Genomic DNA, 21976 nt, shown 5'->3' with positions numbered 1-21976 from the left:
AACCTAATGTTATTTATTTAGAGAGGATCCAGATACGAAGATCTCAAATTTGACCAAAGTGGAAGATCCAATGTATATGGGAAAGACCAAAATTTAGTACAAGTCAACTTCCGGGCAAAGTACAAAGTGTTGGTCATTACCTTTAAAGCCCTACATGGTTTGGGTCCAGGTTAGCTGCAGAATTGCCTTCTCCTGTACAATCTGTCCCACACGCTCAGGTCCTCTGAGAGAACTTACTTCAGTCAGCCAAAACTAGGCTGACAACTGTTACCCAGAGGACCTTTTCTTCTGTAGTCCCCAGACTGTGGAATGGCCTGCCAGAGGAGATTCGTCAACTTAATTCTCTCTCTGAATTTAAGACAGCTTTGAAGACTAGCCTTTTCCGGCAGGCCTACCCAGATGAATGTTAAACCAAGATATATATTTTTTAAAGATGTGTTGATTGTTATTTTGATGTTGTATTGGTTTTATATGTTCTTTTAAATAATTTTATGTATCTGATTTATACTGTATTGTTGTACTAATGTTGTTCCCCGCCTCGATCCAAAGGGAGAGACAGGTAAGAAATAAATATATTATTAATTATTATTATTAGTCTGATAATATAGAGCAAGATTCAGAAAACCAAATTCACCTTCTTTAATTGGAAGTTGCATTTTTTCCAAAGATAATCATGGCGAAGAAGAACCCCCAAAACATGTATGAAACAAATCACTGATTTTCTGAAAATATTTGTGAGGTATAAATAAAGAAATCCTATGTATAGCATAAGCAATCTGAGGTATAGTGTTCATCTTGAGTGTATTATCTTGGCCCACAAATTGAGCTTTAAAGATGCCTATCTATCTAAACCCTGAGAAATTTCATAAATCAAATTATTCAAATTAAGCTTTATCATTTGAGATATATGGCAGGGAATAAGTATTCCAAGATAAGTAATAATATCCAGGCACCATTAAAATTGCCAGTCTGCTAATACATTATGAGATGTAGTATCTCCAATCAGCATATTTGGATGTTGACCAATTAATTAAATAATCAGACAAATTACCCACCATATTAATCAATGGCATCAAAATGTCTACACAGATGACTGGAGTTCAGAAATAAACAATAAAAGGTCATGATTCCATGCAATCATGCACAAATACTACTATTCTGTTTAATGGCACAACCCAGAGGTACCAAACCGAAGTCAAATATCGAAGGAGAAAGTGTAAGTTTGTATCTGGTTCCTCTCTCAAATGGACTCCCTTCCCCACCCCCCAAAAGACCATTAGTCATCATAACTCTAACTCTTGGAAATGAATATAAAGTTCTGTTCCATTTCAAAAACTCTAAAAGAAAGCTACATTTAATCAGAGTAGCAAAAATAAATTGCCAATAAATTTTATCAAAGGCCTCTTCCCTGTCTAAACAAACGACAGTGGCCTGGTCCATTTTATCACTGTTTAACATCATCAGCCCCCTGTCTATGTTTGGTAACTCCCACCTGATCTGTTTAAACTAATGCTGTAATGACTTCTTGAAGTGTGCCAGCCAAAATAGCAGTTAATATTTTAATATCTATGTTACAGATATTATGCCAGGCCTAGGGATCACAGTGATACAAACATCATTTAACAAAAAGAGAGGAACAGATTCAAAAATATGGTTATAAGAGCGATGTATTTCTGGAACTAAAAGGTATTCATACACATAATGGCTTTCATGTTTTCTTCCATATGCAAAGGAGCTGAAAGAACTGCCTTTGTGAAGACTGTAGTCACAGGAGATCAAAATGAGGGCGGTGGAGTGTCCAGGTCCTTCTCCAATATTTCATTGCCCATTCTATACAAACCAAAATTAAACTGTAAAAATTGTACATTTATATCTGCAAGGGAGATGTATAACATATTGCTTCCATCTTTTCTAGCTGAAATAACATTTCTATGCTTTTCTTGCTTGAGGCGATGAGCCAGAATCTTACCTGGATGCTTGCCATTTTCCCAATACACCTGAGGTTAGAGCAAATTCTGCCTGTTGAGAGAGAATATTATTCAACTCGTATTTAACATTCTGTAGATCGTCACAAAGTTGTGGGCTGGGACAAGCAGCAAACTGGTGTAAAAGAAGCTTCAGCTGACTTTTGTGTTGTTTTGATCGTTATTTTTTAAAGAGATTTATAGGCAATAATTTGGCCTATAAATTTTACAGGCCTTCAATAGATTTATTTTTTAAATTATCCTAGGCATTGACAAGTGGTTCCCATCAGAACTGCAGCACTTAGGATAAGGAACCTTTTAACAGCTTCGATCCCACTAAGAGTGCCCCCACCACACACACACAGGCAACTGCCCAGACCCTAAGGTCATCCTCAGGGGTCCTTCTCCATGAGCCCCTGCCAAAGGAAGTGAGGCAGGTGGCTACCAGGAGGAGGGCCTTCTCTGCTGTGGCACCCTGGCTGTGGAATGCACTCCCTAAGGAGGTTCGCTTGGCACCTACATTATATGCCTTTAGACGCCAGGTGAAGACCTTTTTATTCTCCCAGCATTTTAACAGCCTATAAATACATTTTAACTTGGTGTTTTAAATTTGTAATTTTGCATTCCTGCTGCTTTTATCTGGTTGAGCTTTCATAGTGTATTTTATATTATGGTTTTATACTGTTGTTTTATACTTTGAATGGTTTAAATTTTTGTGATCCGCCCAGACAGCTCCGGCTATTGGGCGGTATAGAAATGTAATAAATAAATAAATAAATTGCAGTTAGAAATAGAAAAACAGCTCCATTGGCAGCCAATGGGGAGCTGGGGGGTGTACCATTAATTGTAGCAGGTGGCAATTTTCATCAAAACTGAGGATCGGGAGGGGAGAGATATACCTCCCTGACCCACACACTGCATTCCTCACAGGAACCACCACACGCCCACCCCTCTGCATACCTAGGATTATTTTATAATCCCTGCAACTAATGTAACATTTAGTTAAGCCCTTAGTGTTGAAAGAGGGTGAGTGAAGCAGGAAAGCCAGGCCTTCATTTTGCCAGTCTTAATCTTTTCTTGTCTGATCCTTGCAGGAAACTGGCATTCGTTATGACATTGTGGCTTGAAAAGTAAATAGTTTTACTATTCTTCTTTTCAAGCAGGGCTTTAGTGCCTTTAAAAGCTATGCAACATCAAAATTCCACTGGTGAAACTTTCACAATCACTGTATTTTCGCTGCTACTTTTTATGTTGTTGTTTTTTAATTTTTTATTTAATACTTCAACAAACATCAATACAATAAAAACAACACTACATAATACATAAATTGTTAGATAACATTTGGTCACATATATTCTAACAACATAATCATACTTAACATAAAAGTGCACCCCCCACCAAGGGATCTTATTCCTGTTTCCAAAATCTCATTGCTTCTTCTGGAGGTGCTTTCCCACTCCCCTTAGATAATACAAATTCTAGGAACTGTTTCCATATGCCCTCAAAATAATTCGTTTTTATTATTCCTCGTCTAACTTTTATATTACATGTTAATTTGCCATTAATAGCAATATCCCATATTTCTTTATACCAATCTTCTATATGATAATCCCCTTGAACCTTCCAATTCCTAGATATCATTAACCTTGCTGCTGTTAACAAATTCATTATCAATTCTTTTGTCTCTTTGCTACAATTTAATTCTCCATATAATGATAACAATGCCACACTATAGGTGTCTCTTCAATCTCCATTCCTAAAATTTCTTTTATCTCATTAAACTGCTACTTTTTATGTTTAAGGGAACAAGAGACTGGGAATCTTCTAAGTAGCAACAAAACTTCCAAGCAATTATATAACTGCCAAATATAATACAACCCATTCAAGATCTGCTCCCTTCACATCACATTTTGACTGTCTTCCCCAACCTGGTGCCCTCCAGATGTCTTGCCTACAACTCTCAGGATACCTGACCTTTAGTCATGGTGGCTGGGGCTGATGGGAATTGAAGTCCACCTGGACGACACCAGGCTGCAGAAGGCTGACCTCCACCCAGACACTCTTACTCTTGAAACAATGTCTGAATGAAACATAAGGGAGATTTAGAATAGAAGAGCAGGCATCCATATATAAACATAGGAACGGCACATTTCTATTGAAAAATGCTTCGTGTAAAGGACACCTGTTCTCCCTCAACCTTAATGCTATTATCATTATGGAAAAAATAACTTAAATCATACTAAAGCTTAGAAGATGACTAGGTGCTCAGGAAGACAGGCCTGTTGAAACTCCGATAGCCGAGTAAAAGTGGGAAATTTCAGCAACTGCCTTTGAGCCTTAATACAAGAAGCTTTTATTGTGGGCTCATGATTGCTCATGAACGCAAAAGTTTACGGGTCCTTTACACGACGTTGTCATACTCCAAGGCCTCTCCCATTTTTTGTACCCATTATTGCAGGGAGAGGGGTTAGATCGAAAAAGTCTGGTAAATCCTGAATGGCGCTATGAAACGCTCTGTGTATTTGCGCAATCCTGCTATACCACAGCATCATCTAGTGCCTGTGCAATGAAACGCATAGAAGAGCAGAGAAAGAAACCCCCCTGGAATAAAGCATGTGTAAAGGACCCGATGTGAATCTTGCAAAGGATCCAGAAGCAGAAGCCCTGGTAAAGATGCAGGATAAAAGCCTTCATGTAGAAATGCCCTGTATCACTGCAAGACAACCTGCATTTGCTATTAAAGGTTACCAAAGTCCTATATTCTGTTAGGAACATACGGAGTTGCCATATACTGAGAGAGATCATAAGTCCATCTAACCCAGTATTGTCCGTACTGATTGGCAGTGCCTCTATTATTATTATTATTATTATTATTTATTTATATAGCACCATCAATGTACATGGTGCTGTACAGATAACACAGTAAATAGCAAGACCCTGCCGCATAGGCTTACAATCTAATAAGTTGTAGTAAACAATAAAGAGGGAAGGAGAATGCAAACAGGCACAGGGAAGTGTAAACAGGCACAGGGTAGGGCAAAACCAACAGTGTAAAGTCAGAACAAACTCAATATTTGAAGGCTATAGGGAAAAGAAAAGTTTTGAGCTGAGTCTTAAAAGCAGTGATTGAGTTTGTAGTTCTCAAGTGTTCTGGAAGAGCGTTCCAGGCGTAAGGGGCAGCAGAAGAAAAAGGACGAAGCCGAGTAAGGGAAGTGGAGGTCCTTGGGCAGGCGAGAAGCATGGCATCGGAGGAGCGGAGAGCCCGAGCGGGGCGATAGTGTGAGATGAGAGAGGAGAGATAGGCAGGAGCTAGGCCGTGAAGAGCTTTGAAGGTCAGTAGGAGAAGTTTATATTGGATTCTGAAGTGAATTGGAAGCCAATGAAGAGATTTCAGAAGTGGAGTGACATGGTCAGAGCGGCGGGCCAAGAAGATGATCTTAGCGGCAGAGTGATGGACAGAGACCAGCGGACTGATGTGAGACGAAGGAAGGCCAGAGAGAAGAAGGTTGCAGTAGTCCAACCGAGAGATAACCAGTGCGTGAACGAGAGTCTTGGCAGAAGAGACAGACAAAAATGGTCGAATCCTGGCAATATTATACAGGAAGAAACGACAGGATTTAGCTACTGCCTCGATGTGAGGAGTAAAGGAGAGCGAGGAGTCAAATATAAAGCCAAGACTACGAGCTTCCTTGACCGGAGTAAGCGTGACATCGTTGACAGTAAGGGAGAATGAGAGGTGAGGAGAAGGTTTAGGAGGAAAAACTAGCAGTTCAGTCTTTGCCATGTTAAGTTTCAAACGACGATGAAGCAGCCAGGCTGAGATATCTGAAAGACATGCCGAGATACGATCGTGAACATCTGGAGAAAGTTCCGGAGATGAAAGATATAATTGTGTATCATCGGCGTACAGGTGATATTGGAGGCCGTGAGATTGAATGAGCTTGCCCAAGGGCAGCATGTATAGAGAGAACAACAACGGGCCAAGCACCGAGCCTTGCGGAACCCCAACTGAAAGGGGAAAAGAGGAGGACGAGCTGCCATTAGCCGACACGCTGAAAGAGCGACCCTCTAGATAGGAGGCGAACCAGTTATAGACAGAGCCACAGAGTCCAAGGTCGTGGAGGGAATCTAAGAGAAGATCGTGATCAACCGTGTCAAAGGCTGCGGTTAGATCAAGGAGAATAAGAACAGAATAATGGCCTTTAGACTTGGCAGTAAGAAGATCATTGGTGATCTTGGTAAGGGCTGTTTCAGTGGAATGCAAAGGACGGAAGCCAGATTGAAAGGGATCCAGAGCAGAGTTATTAGAGAGAAAGTCAAGACAACGAGAGTAGACCAGACGTTCCAGGATCTTTGAGACAAAGGGCAAGAGGGAGACAGGTCGGTAGTTAGACAGGGATAGTCGATCAAGAGTGGGTTTTTTGAGAATGGGAGAGACTGTAGCATGTTTAAAAGCAGAAGGAAATGAACCAGAGGACAGAGAAGAATTAATGATGTGAAGCAAGGACGGGAGGATAGCGGGGATAAGATTAATAAAGACGCGAGAGGGAATCGGATCACGGGAACAAGTGGAAGGCTTCGATGAGCGCAGTATTTTAGACAGTTCATCAGCTGAGACCGAAGGGAACGCCGAGAGAGTTGAAGGAGGAGCTGACAGGTGAGGGACAGGAGCTGGAAGCGGAGCAGAGTTGGCTAGATCGGAGCGTATAGTTTGGATTTTAGCATTGAAGAAAGAGGCAAAGTCGTTGGCAGACAGGGAGGCAGGGAGAGATGGCGGATTAGGCTTCAGAAGAGAATTGAAGGACGCGAAGAGCCGCTGAGGGTGCTTAGCGTTTGACTGGATCAACGTTGAGTAGTGCTGCTGTTTGGCCAGTGAAATGGCAGAAGAGAAAGAGGAGAGAACAAATTTGTAGTGGACAAAGTCCGCCCAGTCCTTGGTCTTACGCCAGAGGCGTTCGGCTGCCCGGGAACAAGAGCGAAGGTAGCGGAGGAAAGAGGTGAGCCACGGTTGGGGTTGAGAGGGGCGAACTATCCGAGTTGTAGATGGAGCAAGATTATCAAGAGTTGAAGATAAGGAGGAGTTAAAGGAGGAGACGGCTGAGTCCAAGGAGACGGCTGTGTAGACAGAAGGAAGAGAGGAGGCTAAGGACTGAGAAAAAGCCTCGTAGTTGATAGAATGCAGGTCACGACAAGGGCGAGAAGCGGGACGTGAAGGAGGGGGATTGTGAGTAATATTGAAAGAGACTAGATGATGATCTGACAGAGGAAAGTCAGCGATAGAAAAGTCCAGGACAGAGCAGTTCCGAGTGAGGACAAGATCCAGACAGTGTCCAAGGGAATGTGTGGGTGCTTCAGACCAGAGCTTAAGATCGTAAGAGGAAGATAGGGAGCGAAATCGTAGAGCTGCAGCATCGTGAGGGTCATCTACATGGATATTGAAGTCACCTAAAATCAGAGTAGGAGAGTTGTCAGAGAGGAGAAAGGACAGCCACGAGTCTTGTTTGTTTGTTTTTTCATTTATATTCCACCTTCTTTCCTCCAAGGAACCCAAGGCGGCGTACAAATCCTCCTCCTCTCCGTTTTATCCTCACAACAACAACCCTGTGAGGTGGGTTGGGCTGAGTCTGTGACTGGCCCAAAGTCACCCAGTGGGTTTCCATGACCGAGTGGGGACTCAAACCCAGATCTCCCAACTCCCAGTCCAACACTTTAGGTACTACACCACACTGGTTCTCCAGCTTTTCCAGCCTGACCCTGAGACTTTCTGCTTGTAAAGCATGGATGCTACCACTCAGCTACAGCCCCTTCCACTGTATCTCATCATCCTTCATATATAGTGTTTTGCATTCCCCACTTCCCCAGAACGGTGAGACGTCCCAGAGGCAGCATTTACTTTCGGAAGGGAAGCTCCCTGGAGATCAGTGGGATTTCGTAATACTTGGGGGTTATTTACAACTATACAAGTTGAGCATAGGTGGAGGCAACCACCTTCCCCCATCCAGATGATTTGGGCTTCAACTCCCAGGACTCATGACCACTGGTCTTGCTGGCCAGAGCTGATGGGAGATGAAGGGCACCAGGCTGATCTGCTAAAGTCAGCAAATGAATAGTCCTGCATGAGATCTCCAGAAAGAGATACCTGCAGCCCCAATATTCCTTCCAGGCTGCAGCTAGCTCTTAGCACTTTCTTTTCTAGTTCATAGTCTCTGTTCAATAATGCATAGGAACACAGGAAGCTGCCTCATACTGAGTCACCCCACCTAGGCCAGAATTGTCCACGCTGAATGACAGATGTTCTCCAGGGTTTCAGGTAAGAATTTTTCTACTTGGAGATGCTAAGGATTGAACTTGGTACCTTCTGTATGCAAAGCATGGGCTCTACCAATGGAGCTGGAGCACTTCCCAGTATAACAATACACACACACATCAATGACATGGGATTACATCTTAATTATCCACGCACTATAAGTCTAGATATTTGTATTGGACAAGCAACAGATATAATAATAATAATAATAATAATAATAATAATAATAATAATAATAATAATTCCACAAACTATATCTTTTAAAGAATATTACATTCGTCCTTAACATGTTCTTCCTACGTTTTGAATTACAGTACCATCAGAAAACAGTCTGCCTCCTCATGGCACTTTGATTTATATTCACATTCTGAAAGTCAAACAGTGGGCATCTTCTATACCTGAAGGGTATTTGTTTATTTATTTTAAAAACTGTGGAATAATGCAACAAAGGATTGGAAAAGTACAGACTGAAGAAATAACTCAGGTTAGCCATGCCTCAAAAATCCCTTCTTATTAAAGCAGTATGACTCTTCTACCACAATTGCACAAGAAATTTGAAATAATGTTGAGTCATGCCGCCTTCAGTCAAGTAAAGGAAATTTTTTTATAGAGCTTTCGTGGATCTGTTATGAGGACGCAATAGGCAAGATTAACACTGTAAAGCATTTGAAAGTATTATTTTAATAAGGCTGATAATAATTCATTTCATTGAAGAAAATAATTTTCTTTTCTTTTTTACCATCTCAACACTATCTGGAACTCCACTCAGTGAACCAGGGCTCCTGCGACTTTAGAGTGCAGTCCTATGCATGTTTAGACAAAAAAAAAAGTTCTACAGCTCCCAGCATTCACCAGCCATCATTTAATATAATGGCTGACTAGGAAATGCGGGAAGTTGTAAAACTTTATTTGTCTAAACATGCATAGGATTGCAACCTTAATAGTTCTGTATAAGAGGGACAATTTCCTCTCCTAGAGATCTATTAAATGCACATGAGCCCTGCATCCTTGTGTATCTGACCACCATATCATGGAACAGTAGGGTTGGAAGGGGCCTATAAGGCCATTGAGTCCAACACCCTGCTTAGGAATCCACCTTAAAGCTTACCTGACAGATGGCTGCCCAGCTGCATCTTGAATGCCTCTAGTGTGGGAGAGCCCACAACCTTCCTAGGTAACTGGTTCCATTGTCATACTGCTCTAACAGGAAGTTTTTCCTGATCATGTCCAGCCAGAATCTGGCTTCCTGGAACTTGAGCCCATTAGTCCGTTTCCTTCACTCTTGGATGTTCAAGAAGAGATCCTGGCCCTCCTTTGTGTGACAACCTTTCAAGTACTTGAAGAGTGCTATCATCTCTTCCCTCAGTCTTCTCTTCTCAAGGCTAAACATGCCCAGTTCTTTCAGTCTCTCCTCATAGGGCTTTGTTTCCAGACCCCCAATCATCCTGGTTGCCCTCCTCTGAACCCCCTCCAACTTGTCTGTTTGTACTCCTGATTCCCCATATTACACACACACACACACAAAATGCCAGAGGGCCTCTAGAAATTTTGGATTATAACTCCCACAAGCACCAACTAGCAGGCCAATTGGAGGTGTAGCCCTAAACATGTGGAGGGTGCCAGGTTGCCTCTCCCTGCCCTATGCTATGTGATACTATCTTCCTTCAAATTCCTCCTCAAAGTTCACCTCTTTCCCAAAACCTTTGACATAAGAACCCTGTCAGTTTACACATTAAACCAAAGCATACTGATGTGTAACTGAATTTGCATACTCTTGACTACCCTCTGTTCTACCATCTCTTGTCTCTCTTTGGCTGGGCAGAGACTCCACAATTGGGGCCCACCACCACAAAGGCTCTCTCCCTTGTTGCCATCCTCCAAACCTCCCTCAGAGGACACAGTGAACTACAACTCCCATCATCCCCTGAGAGGAAGGCTGCATGGTGGGATATACCCTGCTGACCTAATTACTGTTTAGAGTGTTTAAAAAACCCAAATAACCTTCTAAAGCCTCTCTCCCATGCCACTACTTTCTGTTTTCACTGAAAACTCTGTTTTCACTGTCTCCTCCATTGCCTTGTCTTCCTTGAGTGCTTCCAATTAACTATTAACAGCTGCTTTGAATAGGACTGTAATTGTGGTACCCATAAAGATCTAAACAACAGCACAGTTCATTAGTTCCACATGAACGTTTGGGTTTAATGGAAATCTACAGAATTTGGACAACTACAATTGTATGTTATACGATTGTATAACCAAAGTTATATATATAAAAAAACAACCCACCACATCAAATTCTGTCTTCTGGACAAATGTTGTCTCCGTCTACATGGAAACAACGAAAAAAATAGTTAAATTCAGATCCATACTAGATTAGCTCAAAGTATAGTAAGAACCAGGCATTCCTTTCAATAACCATTGTTAAGATTATGTAAGCAGGGAGTTACCAAACCTTTTGGCAGCTTAAAGCACAACAAATATGCAGCTAAAACGCAGGGTGGGGGAATCCCCAAAACTGCACGGTATCACTTATGGAAAGAAAGAATGGGGGTCAGCAAGGGCTTCGATTTGTTTTTCTACGTAACTTTTGGCAATGTGCATGTGAAAAATGACATTTTGACCACCCCCTGGCTACACCAGTTTGGGTGACCATATGGAAAGGAGGACAGGGCTCCTGTATCTTTAAAAGTTGGATAGAAAAGGGAATTTCAGAATGTGTCCTTTATATGCATGCAGCACCTGGTGAAATTCCGTCTTCAGCACAACAGTTAAAGTTGCAGGATCCCTGCCCTCTTTTGTACCCATCAGTCATTTAACATCCATTTGATGGGCTTGACTATTTTGGCTATGTGCGAGTAGTGATGGTAGAGTGACTCATCTCAGTGAGAGGATGGGTGTGTCTGCCAAATCAGAGAAGACATTGACACAGGGGTGGGGAACCTGTAGCCCTCCAGGTGTTACCCAATTCCCATCAGCACCAGCCAGCATGATCCATGGCGAGGGATGATGGAAGTTGTAGCCTAGCCACATCTGGAAGGCTGGTTCCCCACTCCTCAGTTAAAGTATTGTAATTATTCTTAATTGACAGAATAGGGCAAGGCGCACGTTGACATGACAACAATAAATAAATAAATTAAACAAAAGGGCCCAAAACTAGGGGAAAGTAATGTCTTTCCCAAACATGTAGTAGCCAAATTCAAACTTCACTCATCTCTGATACTCCAGCCTGGTGTTTGGATAGAAGAAACACTCATTTTATATAGGCCAAAATATTTTTAAGATTGAACTGAGATGAGTGCAAGAAATGCTTGGTTTGTTACCATAATACACCTTCTTGTCCAATTGTATATTTAACATGCATCAAAGGGGGAAATAACAATTTTGGGATTGCATTCTGCTCACTGTCCATTGAACTATTCAATACATCAGTGGGTCCCTTTAAAATCCACTCAACCATGCCACCTCAACAACTTAGGAAAGCAACACCCACTATCATACTCTGTGATGAATTAAAAAGCACACTAGGGTTGCTGCTATGGGCCACAACCTGGGAAAGTAATAGCCTTGTGTAACAGAAAATGAGGCAGGATCTACACTACTGCTTTATGATGGTTTATAATGGTATTGACAACTTTTGGGGCCAAGGACACATTCCATATACCATTTTCAAATCACTTTCAAAGTGTTCGATCGTGCTTGGCATAGATCTGGCCTGAGAGAGACCTGCGGTGTTGCGGGGATGGGGGGGAGAGGGGTGGATGGGAAGGGAGGGGGTGTGTGCACTATTGGGGAAAAGATGGCGCTATGAAAAGAAGAGAGAGAATGTAGATGTTTTAACAGAGAAGGATTCTTTGTTCTCAGTAAAAATATTGTATGCAATTGGAATAGAATAAAAATAGTAGTAGGACAAGAGAAGGAAGAGGAAGAGGAAGACCACCTTCCAGGAATAAAGAACCTGTTAAAGCCTGTGAATTCTGTGGCTGTTTTACCCAAGACAGAAGTATCTGTTCCTGGTGAAGTCACAAAAATCACAAATCAGGAGTGAAAATTACTAGTTGCACCAATACTTATAAATAGAATGGAGACATTTAACACCAGTTTGCATATATTTGTAGCAATGAAATGCTGAATTGAAACTGGAAAACAGCAAGGTAAGTACAAAGTACAGTTTGCAACAATACTTTTAAACAGAGTTAAGATATTTAACAACAGTTGCATGCATTTGTAGCAATGAAATGCTGAATTGAAACGGAGAAACAGTGAGGTAATTCTCACTTCTGATTTGTGACTTTTGTGTTTCCATTATATTTAGTCAGCTTACCCCATTGTCCTTGGTGGTCATTTATACTCTGTGCAGTTGTGTGCCTTTCAGCATCTAATTCAGTTGGTTACTTGCAACTGCTGCCTGTGTGTGTGTGTGTGTGTGTGCGTGCACTAAGAAGAGAAAAAGCACAGATGCACAAATACAGAACAGTAGTCTTAAGGGTGTCATATTGTATATTTTATGTCATGTACTATCCTTATTATAACATTGACAATATCACATGACTTGTCCTAGAACAGCCTTCTCCAACCTGGTGCCCACCAGATGTGTTGGATTGCAACTCCCATAATTCCCAGCCAGTATGCCATGCAATACAACTGGAGGTCACCAGGTTCAGGAAGGCTGTCCTAGAATGATTTCCTTCATCTTAGAAGTATTAGTGAACCCTCTGTAGAGTCCCCAAAAGCCTCCTGTCTACCTAATATTCATTGAAGACATCTTTTTGTTTGGACTGATGGACAAGAGGCCCTGACAAAGTTCCATCAGGACTTTCATAATTTCCACCCCACCATCACCTCGAGCCTAGAACATTCAACACAACATTTCACTTTCTGGATACAACAATGCAACTACATAATGGACATATAAGCATTATCCTATCAGAAATCTACAGAGCTCTACATACCTACATGTTTCCAGCTTCCACCCAGAACACACCACAAAATCCATGGTCTACAGCTAAGCCCTACAATACAGCTGCATCTGCTTAGACTTGTCAAATAGAGACATACAGCTTAAGGATCTAAATCATGCATTTTTCAGACTACAACATCCACCTAACGAAGTGAAAATAAGGATCAACACAGCCAGACTAATACTCAGGTAATACCCAAGAATAATCTCTTACAGAACAGACCCAGAGGAGAAGACAACAGAACACCACATGTTGTCACCTATAATCCTCAGCTAAGACCATTCAAACATATCATCAGTGATCTACAATACATCTTTGACCATGGCACTTCCTTCTCACAGGCCTTGAGTACTTGCTTACAGACAGCTGCACAACCTGAAAAGGATACCTGAAATGGAGATACAGTCAAAGAATCAAGACCCTATGGCATATACAGATGCCAACTCAGTCACCCTATCTACCCTGGCAACACTGCTCACCTTCCAATGTGAAATATGCCATCATTGGCCAGCAATGTCCCACTGCATAGGACAAACAGAATACTGTGCATTTTCCTTGTCTGTCTGAACATACTTCGTTGCTTAGAATAAAAGAATAAGTGGACACAAATCTGACAAAAGGAATAGCAATGTTCAGCAACGGGGGAAGATTTCAATCTCCAAGACACTCTGATAATGACCTTAAGGTGGCCATTCTTGAACAAAGGTATTTCAAAAACAGGTTTATTTATGTATTTGATTTGCACCCTGCTTTTCCACCAAGAAAAATGGCACACAAGGCAGCATACAACCCTAACTAAAATTTCACTAAAACAACTATTTCTTTTTTTATTGCATTTCTATACTGCCCAATAGCTGAGGCTCTCTGGGCAATTCACAACAGTTAAAAATATAGATACAACAGGATAAAACCTCATATATTTCAAAGTTGGGAGTTAGTTGGTCATCCCTTTTTAACTGCCTTCCTGTTGACCGATTCTCATGAAACAGACTTCATTGGAAAGCTCTTGATACACAGATTCCACAAATAACAACTGTTTTCACTACAATTCAAAGCTGGAAGTTTATTTATGTCCATAAAGGTATCTGGTGTCCTTAACTATAAAGAGGATTAGAACTAATGGTGATAATTTTGTATTGAATCTCTTATCTCTATAGCGTTGAGTCCGAAGAAGCTGGAACAGCGTAAACAGGAAGTTTAATTGCAAATTCCTGTCATTCAATGCATTGACAATGCTGAAAAGAATAGAAAATGAGAAGAAACCCTATTTCTGTATATATATTATTCTGATGGTATTGTCTCAGGTGCTAAGTGTTATAAAAGTCTGTAAATTTGTTGGACTGTATTATAATTGTACTCTTTCATGTTTGGTATATATTATTGGTTATTATAGTACCCAACATCGTGATTGTTAACCACCTTGAGACACATCAGTTTGTTTTACATATCTTTACAAATTGTAAATAAATGGGTTATTTGATAATTATCACTTTTTATTGGTGTTTGGAGTAGTTGTGCGCCTCTTGGCACCTTATATAGTACTACTTAATAACTACTGCCTTCTATTACTTGTGTAAGTATAATTAAACAAACATTATTAAATGCAAACTGGAGCAAAATGAAATATGAACACAAAAAAGGTCTCTGTTCCATTTATAAGCACAGGTGCAGGCCAAAGTACAATGATATGCCAGTAACGTAAGGCTGTAAACAAATTATTAGGGACTAAGAGATTAAGAATTGTCTTAATGTGGTTAGAGGGTTTTAATGGAATTGTTATATATGTTTTATATGTTATTGTAAAGCGCCTCGATGCCAGAAATGGTGAGGCGGCGCTATAAAAATTGATTGAAATAAATAAATAAGAGATACCTACAGCTAAATGTAACCCAATCAAAGTTTAGTTATTCTCCAGCTGTTACATGTAAAGAAAATAATTATTATATATTATTATATATTATTTATATAAAATAATATTTATATATTCCACACATTACTAACATGCCTAGACATCAAATGCTTACTGCTAATGGTAACCGGCAGGTGAATTGCAAGTCTAAGTGCACCACTTAGTGCTTTGCACCACTGCACTAATTCTACCCCTCCAGCCCCTAGAGAAGAAGCTTTGCATCCCTGCCTGGATGGTGCCACACCCACCTTGCTAAGCCGTCAGCCTTTTGATGAGAGTGAAGCCCTGGACCATCTTCTATCAATCAATATCTCAAACCAGCCCAGGTGTAGGAGTCAGACTGTGCCTGTTGCATGTGTCCTGCAACTAATATCAACAGGTTTAGGCTGCAGTCCTACACTCACTTACCTGCAACTAAGCTTATTTGAACTCAATGAAACTTCCTTCAGAGTAAACATGTGCAGGATTGCACTGTAAAGAATGCAAATCTTCACCAGGAGCACATACTTCTGTCTTGGGCAAAACAGCCACGGAATTCACAGGCTGTTATAGGTTCTTTATAGTTGGAATACAATTTTCCTCCTCCGCCGCCTCCTCCTCCTCTTCTTCTTCAAGTCCTACTACTATTTTTATTCTATTCCAATTGCATTCAATTTTTTTTTTGAGAACAAAGAATCCCCTTTCTGTTAAAACAGCTTCATTCTTTCTCTTCTTTTTATAGCACCATCTTTCCCCCCAATAGTATGCACCACACACTCCCTTCCCAACCCCCAACCCCCCACAATACCACAAGTCTTTCTCATTTTCTGTGACAGGTTCTAGTCCATAGCAACCCTAGTATGCTTTTTAATTCACCCTGTGTGCGAACACTGCGACACCTTGCTTTTCAATGGCAAATTGTCAATTCTTTGCTGCCATGGCAGAAAGGTTTCACTACCACCACTCCTGGTTCCAGACTTCATCAACATTGTCACCAACGGCTCTGCTCTTGGCAAGCAATCCCTGAAGGACATTTGCAAGTAGAACTCTGTGCATAGGCTCTGCTTCCTTCCATGCACCACTCAAGAGGCACTCTATGCCTCTTTTATTCCTCCGTATTTACCCCTTCCAAAATATCTGGGTGATTTACCAAACAATAAAATGACGGAAGCCTTCACCCAGGCAAGATTAAATGTTCTCCCATCGGCAGATAGGGTGCATAAGGGGGTTCCTAAGGATAGAGTATGCAATTCTGTATCAAGTGAAGATACTATTCATGTACTACTAGAATGCTGTATCTATAATGATCTTAGATTCAAATCTATTCATCCATTCTTAAGATAGTTGAAGAAAAGGTCATCACTTGTGAAGTAAAGCTTTCTTTCTAACGCTGACAAATATGTGTCTTTTAGAACATTTGAATTTCTTGTCAATGTTTGGCACATGCATGTTGTAAAGTTTGAAGGCTGAATGGAAAATTATTCAACTTTCGATGGTCCATTAGTAGAGTTTTAAATGTACGTTTTCCCCCCACTGTAACTGTGTATAATGGCAATTTGCTAAGATACAATAAATCTTGCTTGCCCTGCTGTTGCAAGACAGTACAGCCACAAGGTCCCAATCCATTCATGTTCAAGGTGCAAGGCTCAGTTTATCTTCTGATGGGCACTTTTTGGTGCCCATCAGATCTTAGCTGCTAGACATAGGTTTAAGGTAATGAGTACTTTGGCCCTCAGTGGAACTGAAGGTAGGAGAGGACTGAAAGGAGATATGGAAGGAGCACAGTATCCCATTCCTTGGGTTGGCCTGGCAAAACACTTGCACATATTAATTCTTTTTGCCTTTACTAGAGATGTGAAGGCCCAGAAAAAAAAACCCAAAAAAATTCAGGGGAGGGGAAACATTTTTCCCATTTTCTCCTGCCAAATCTTTTGTTGTTGTTGTTTCAGAAAAAATGGGGGGAAATGAAGAAAAATGGATTATGGGATGTTTTATTTTAGCATGATGAATAAAATGTTTAAGACAAGGTGTTCATATATTTCCTTCTCCAAATGATTTCTAAAAAACATGTACAGTATCAGATTATTACAATTTCTGTGCACCAAGGCCAAGCAAGTGCTAGATTACAAACTGAGACTACAACTCTCAAATGCAAGAGCAAGATGCATTTCTGCCTCTAGGGGGCACTGCCATTGAAGCAGAGACTAAAACTGATAGCAATAGCTCAGAAAATGATCCTGATTACATTTCATGCATATTAATTGAATCAGGGCCCCCACTTTTTCTCAGTTATTTTTATGGGAATGTCTGCTTGACACAGTGGAGGTCTAGCGGAGACATAAATAATTTTCTGTTACTGATGTTAATTTCTTCTGTGAGTGTTTTTAATTGATTTTTGCCTGCTCCTCATAAACTGGTAAAACCAAAGAGGTTCCTTACAGTTCCGGTGTTCCTTACATCTCAAGGACTTGTAGCTCAATTTGTTACAAATTATATATATATATATATATATATATATATATATATATTAAAAAGTAATAATTGTTTGAAAACACTTTAGTTTTAATATACCAAATGTGATAATTTTATGCCAAACTAACTTGTACATAATTACATTTTATGTTCCGAAAGTGACTTTCAATCTGTAAAATGTGCCTAATATTGCATATTTCCCCCCCAATTTTCTGAAAATTTCTGGGGGTTTTCTGGAAAAAAATGGAGGAAACTCTTTTTTTCCATGGCTTCAAAATTTCCAGAAATTTTACATCTCTAGCCTTGACTCAATGAAATTTATGGCACTCAGAGCTCGTCTTACTTCTGCATGAAGGCCCTTGCAAAATCCTGAATAACGCAATAGCCCACTGTAATCTGAACTAACAACAAAATGCTCAAAATTATAGCTATGCCCCAAATCCAGTGTAAGGGATATCACAGACAACGTGACATTTTGGGGGCTTTTTCTGGAAATATCATCTTACAAATGATCAGCACAGAGGTATATAAATGTGAGGAGGACCCAATGGAATCCAGAAAAACAAGCACAAGCTGCAACCACATGTTGCAACATGGAGGGCTCCTGTAGTGAGTTTGTTAGTGAGCAGAAATATGGACTTCACAGAGTTCCAAAATGCTACTAAGAGACTTTGTATAGATTAGATAGTGAATAGATTTTAGCATGCTTTAGCTGACAAGATTAGGCCTCTTTATGCTCTATTAACCCTGTAGTGGCTGTGCAGTGGCGCTGCGTTGTTTAAATGAACCCAAGGCGGCGTACATAATCCTCCTCCTCTCCATGTTATCCTCACAACAACAACAACCCTGTGAGGTAGGTTGGGCTGAGAGTCTGTGACTGGCTGAGAGTCTGTGACTGGCCCAAAGTCACCCAGTGGGTTTCCATGGCCGAGTGGGGATTAGAACCTGGATCTCCCGACTCCCAGTCCAACACCTTAGCCACTACACCACACTGGCTCTGCATTTTTATGAATTGTTGCAAACTGCCCAGAGAGTTTCAGCTATGAAATGGTATAGAAATAAAATAAGTTATAATCATAACTAAGCCCCGGGGAAGCCATGCCAATGAAAGACAGGAAACCACCAAAAAATTGGTGGTCTGTGGAAAGGGGCTGGGGCCAAAAATCCCCTCCAAAAGATCCCACCATATTTTAGCTTAAAGGTCTTACTGATAGTAGCTAAGCCTTAGATAAGCCATTCCAACCCTTGAGAAAATGGCAGAAGAGCCAGGAAACCACCCAATAATCAGTGGTTGGGGGAAAGGAGTGAGCCCAAAAATACCCCAAATCCCAGCATAGTTTGGTTTAAAGCTCTTACTGCCAGTAACTAAGCCTAAGGAGAGCTTTTAATGCCTTTAGGATGAGGAAAAAACACTGCACAAAAGCTGGAAACCACCAAATGATTGGTAGTCATGGGAGAGGGGCTGCAGCAAGGGAGCTTGGCCATCCCCCTGAAAGTGGGATTGGTACCCGACATGGGCCAAATTTAGCCCTTCGCCCTGAGGTTCTGCACCCCCTATCCTAAAGAACTTTTGTACTTCTACAAACCTTGGGTTTCCCTCTGAGGCTGCTGATGCCCCCCCCCCCCACTTGTACACAGATGGTGGTGTTTTGGCTACGTAAGGACCAGCATTCAGAGAACTGAGATCACTCTTAGTACACACCATTGAATCTATGTCTTTTCAGTACCTGTACATAGGAAGTCCCAGGCTGGATCAGACCAAGGTTCCATCTAGTCCAGCATTCTGTTTACACAGTGGTCAACCAGGGAACCACAAGCAGGACACATCCTGCTGGCTGGGCTGGAGAAGATGGCCTGCTGGAGAAGATGGGAGAAAGTATGCAAGTAAATTAGATACACTAGGTGCATACATGCAGTGGTTTCAACCAACCATGGTAGGGAAGATATCCCTTACTGCTGTTGAATGTGTATCTCTACCACAGGGGTAGGCAAATTGCGGCTTTTCAGATGCTTTGGCCTACAGCTCCCATCATCTCTCACATAAGAACATAAGAAGAGCTGCGCTGGATCAGACCAAGGGTCCATCTAGTGCAGCATTCTGTTCACATGGTGGCCAACGAGCTGCCCATGGGAAACCCACAAGCAGGACAAGGGTGCAACACCACCCTCCCACTTGTGCTTCTCAGCAACTGGTGTGCATAAGCATACTACCTCTGACAGTGGAGGTAGCACATAGCCATCAGGACTAGTAGCCATTGATAGCCTTCTCCTCCAGGAATTTATCCAACCCTGCTTTAAAGCCATCCAAATTGGTGGCCATCACTACATCTTGTGGTAACACATTCCCTAGTTGAACAACTACACTGCATGAAGAAGTCCTTCTTTTTGTCTATCCTGAATCTCCCCCCAATCAGCTTTATTGGATGACCCTGGGTTCTAGTATTATGAGAGAGAGAGAGAAATGTCTCCCTATCCACTTTCTCCACTGGCTTGGACTGATGACAATCTTAGGCCAAAACATATGGAGGGCCACAAGTTCCCCAATCCTGCTCCACCACCACCTGACTGCTTTACTCTTCAGCATGTGCTGAATATCAGTGACGCTTTGTTGATGTGATATTAGTCTCTAGTGATTTTGTGACAAACTCTAGGCATGAGACACTGCAACCCTCTCTCCACTCAATAGGGAGGTAATCCCAAATGAACTTGATGGGCCTTACTTCTGAGGAGACATACAGTACATGAGTTTGTGCTGCAGGAAAAAAAATCTCTTGAACACTCACAACATTCAATCTTAAATTACATTTAGTTTGAAGTACGACTGTTCATTCCGGTTAGACTGAACTTCTAATAAAGCAGTCCAACTGTGGAGGAAATGATGAAACAGGTTATTGAGTCTTTCGGGCAAATTTCAAGTTTCTCTTCCACATTCTCTCCTACGGAAAGAATAAACTCCACCCAAGCAATGCCCCAATGTAGATTTTACTAGAAGCAAAGTGCTCCAGTGCAAAAGCTGTGCAAAATTAGATTTCACATGGAGGTCTGTAAGCATGGCCATCCCATTCGCATGATACTTCCCTTCAAACAGGGGAGGAAAAAGTGCGTACATGCCCTGACATCCTAGGAGCATCTAAGAGGATGCAACCACTCCACCACACACAGCAGTATTTGAATCAGGCCAAGGTCCACTTCACTGTAGCACTCTCTTATTGTATTCGTCATACTAAAGACAGGGTGGTTTAAACTCTTTACAGTCCTGTGAATTTGTCTATGGCAAATTCAATAGAGTAAACCATTCAGTAACATTTGAAACGCAGACACTCGTCATGATAGCTCCCCGTGCCACAACCCAAGGTGAGTCCAAAAATTCCAGCAACTGTGTTGATCCATATCAACAAACCAGTTCTAGCAGTTTTCATCTCCACCAAGAGCAGGTCTTTTGTAGAGTTAATTCAGATGCCCCCAACCTTTTTGGCCCAGTGGGCATGTTTGAGAATTTGAGAAATTGCTATGGTCACTTCCTCAAAATGGGTCCCATGGAGGATGTGGCTAGTTCCACAATGGCTTCCAAAGGGGTGTGGCTAGTCAAAAGACCACTAATTCATCCAGGAAACTGAGTACAAGCAGAAGAAGAGTCAGAACTCCAAAGCCAATCGACATATTTGTCCCCACAAAAGCACAACAAAAATTATTTATTTATTTATTATTACATTTTTACATTATTATTACATTTTTAAAATACCCATTTAAGGTTGCACTCCTATGCACACTTACATGGAACTCAGTGGGAATTACTTCTAAGTAAGCCTACACAGGTTGCTCTGCTATCCACACGTGTCGGCACACACACATGCTGGGTGACTTTGGGCCAATCACTGACTCTCAGCCTAACCTACCTCACAGGGTTGACGTGAGGATAAAATAGAGAGGATTATGTAAGCTGCTTTGGGTTCCTAGCAAGAGGAAAAAGGGTGCGATATAAATGTAATACTACTAATAATTGAATAAATGAGGCAGGTACATCAATAAATACAAATGCTGTCCTATCACGTATAATTCATTTGGCTCTTGGAGAAAGATCCAAATGTAACAAACAAAGAGAAGATACAATAGAGGAAAGATATCTGCTATATGGGGCTAATAATATTGGTCTACCTTGCAGGGTTGTTTTTTGGATTCCTACTAATGACAGTGAATTTGAGGGTGAAACACTCAGAACATATTAAATGCTTGATGATGACGATGTCAGACTCCTGCATAGGGAGCTGGTTTGTGAATCAAACTTGAGGAATAGAAAATAGTAACAGAAAAAGCCAATGAACGCTGATGTTTTATTTGAGGATTTTTTGTTTTTGTCTTTTTGTTTTGGGAAGAAAAATAATCAGAG

This window comes from Elgaria multicarinata, chromosome 1 (assembly GCF_023053635.1).
Source record: "Elgaria multicarinata webbii isolate HBS135686 ecotype San Diego chromosome 1, rElgMul1.1.pri, whole genome shotgun sequence".
Lineage (NCBI taxonomy): Eukaryota > Metazoa > Chordata > Lepidosauria > Squamata > Anguidae > Elgaria > Elgaria multicarinata.
The sequence above is the reverse complement of the archived record's forward strand: the minus strand, read 5'-3'. Positions refer to the sequence as shown.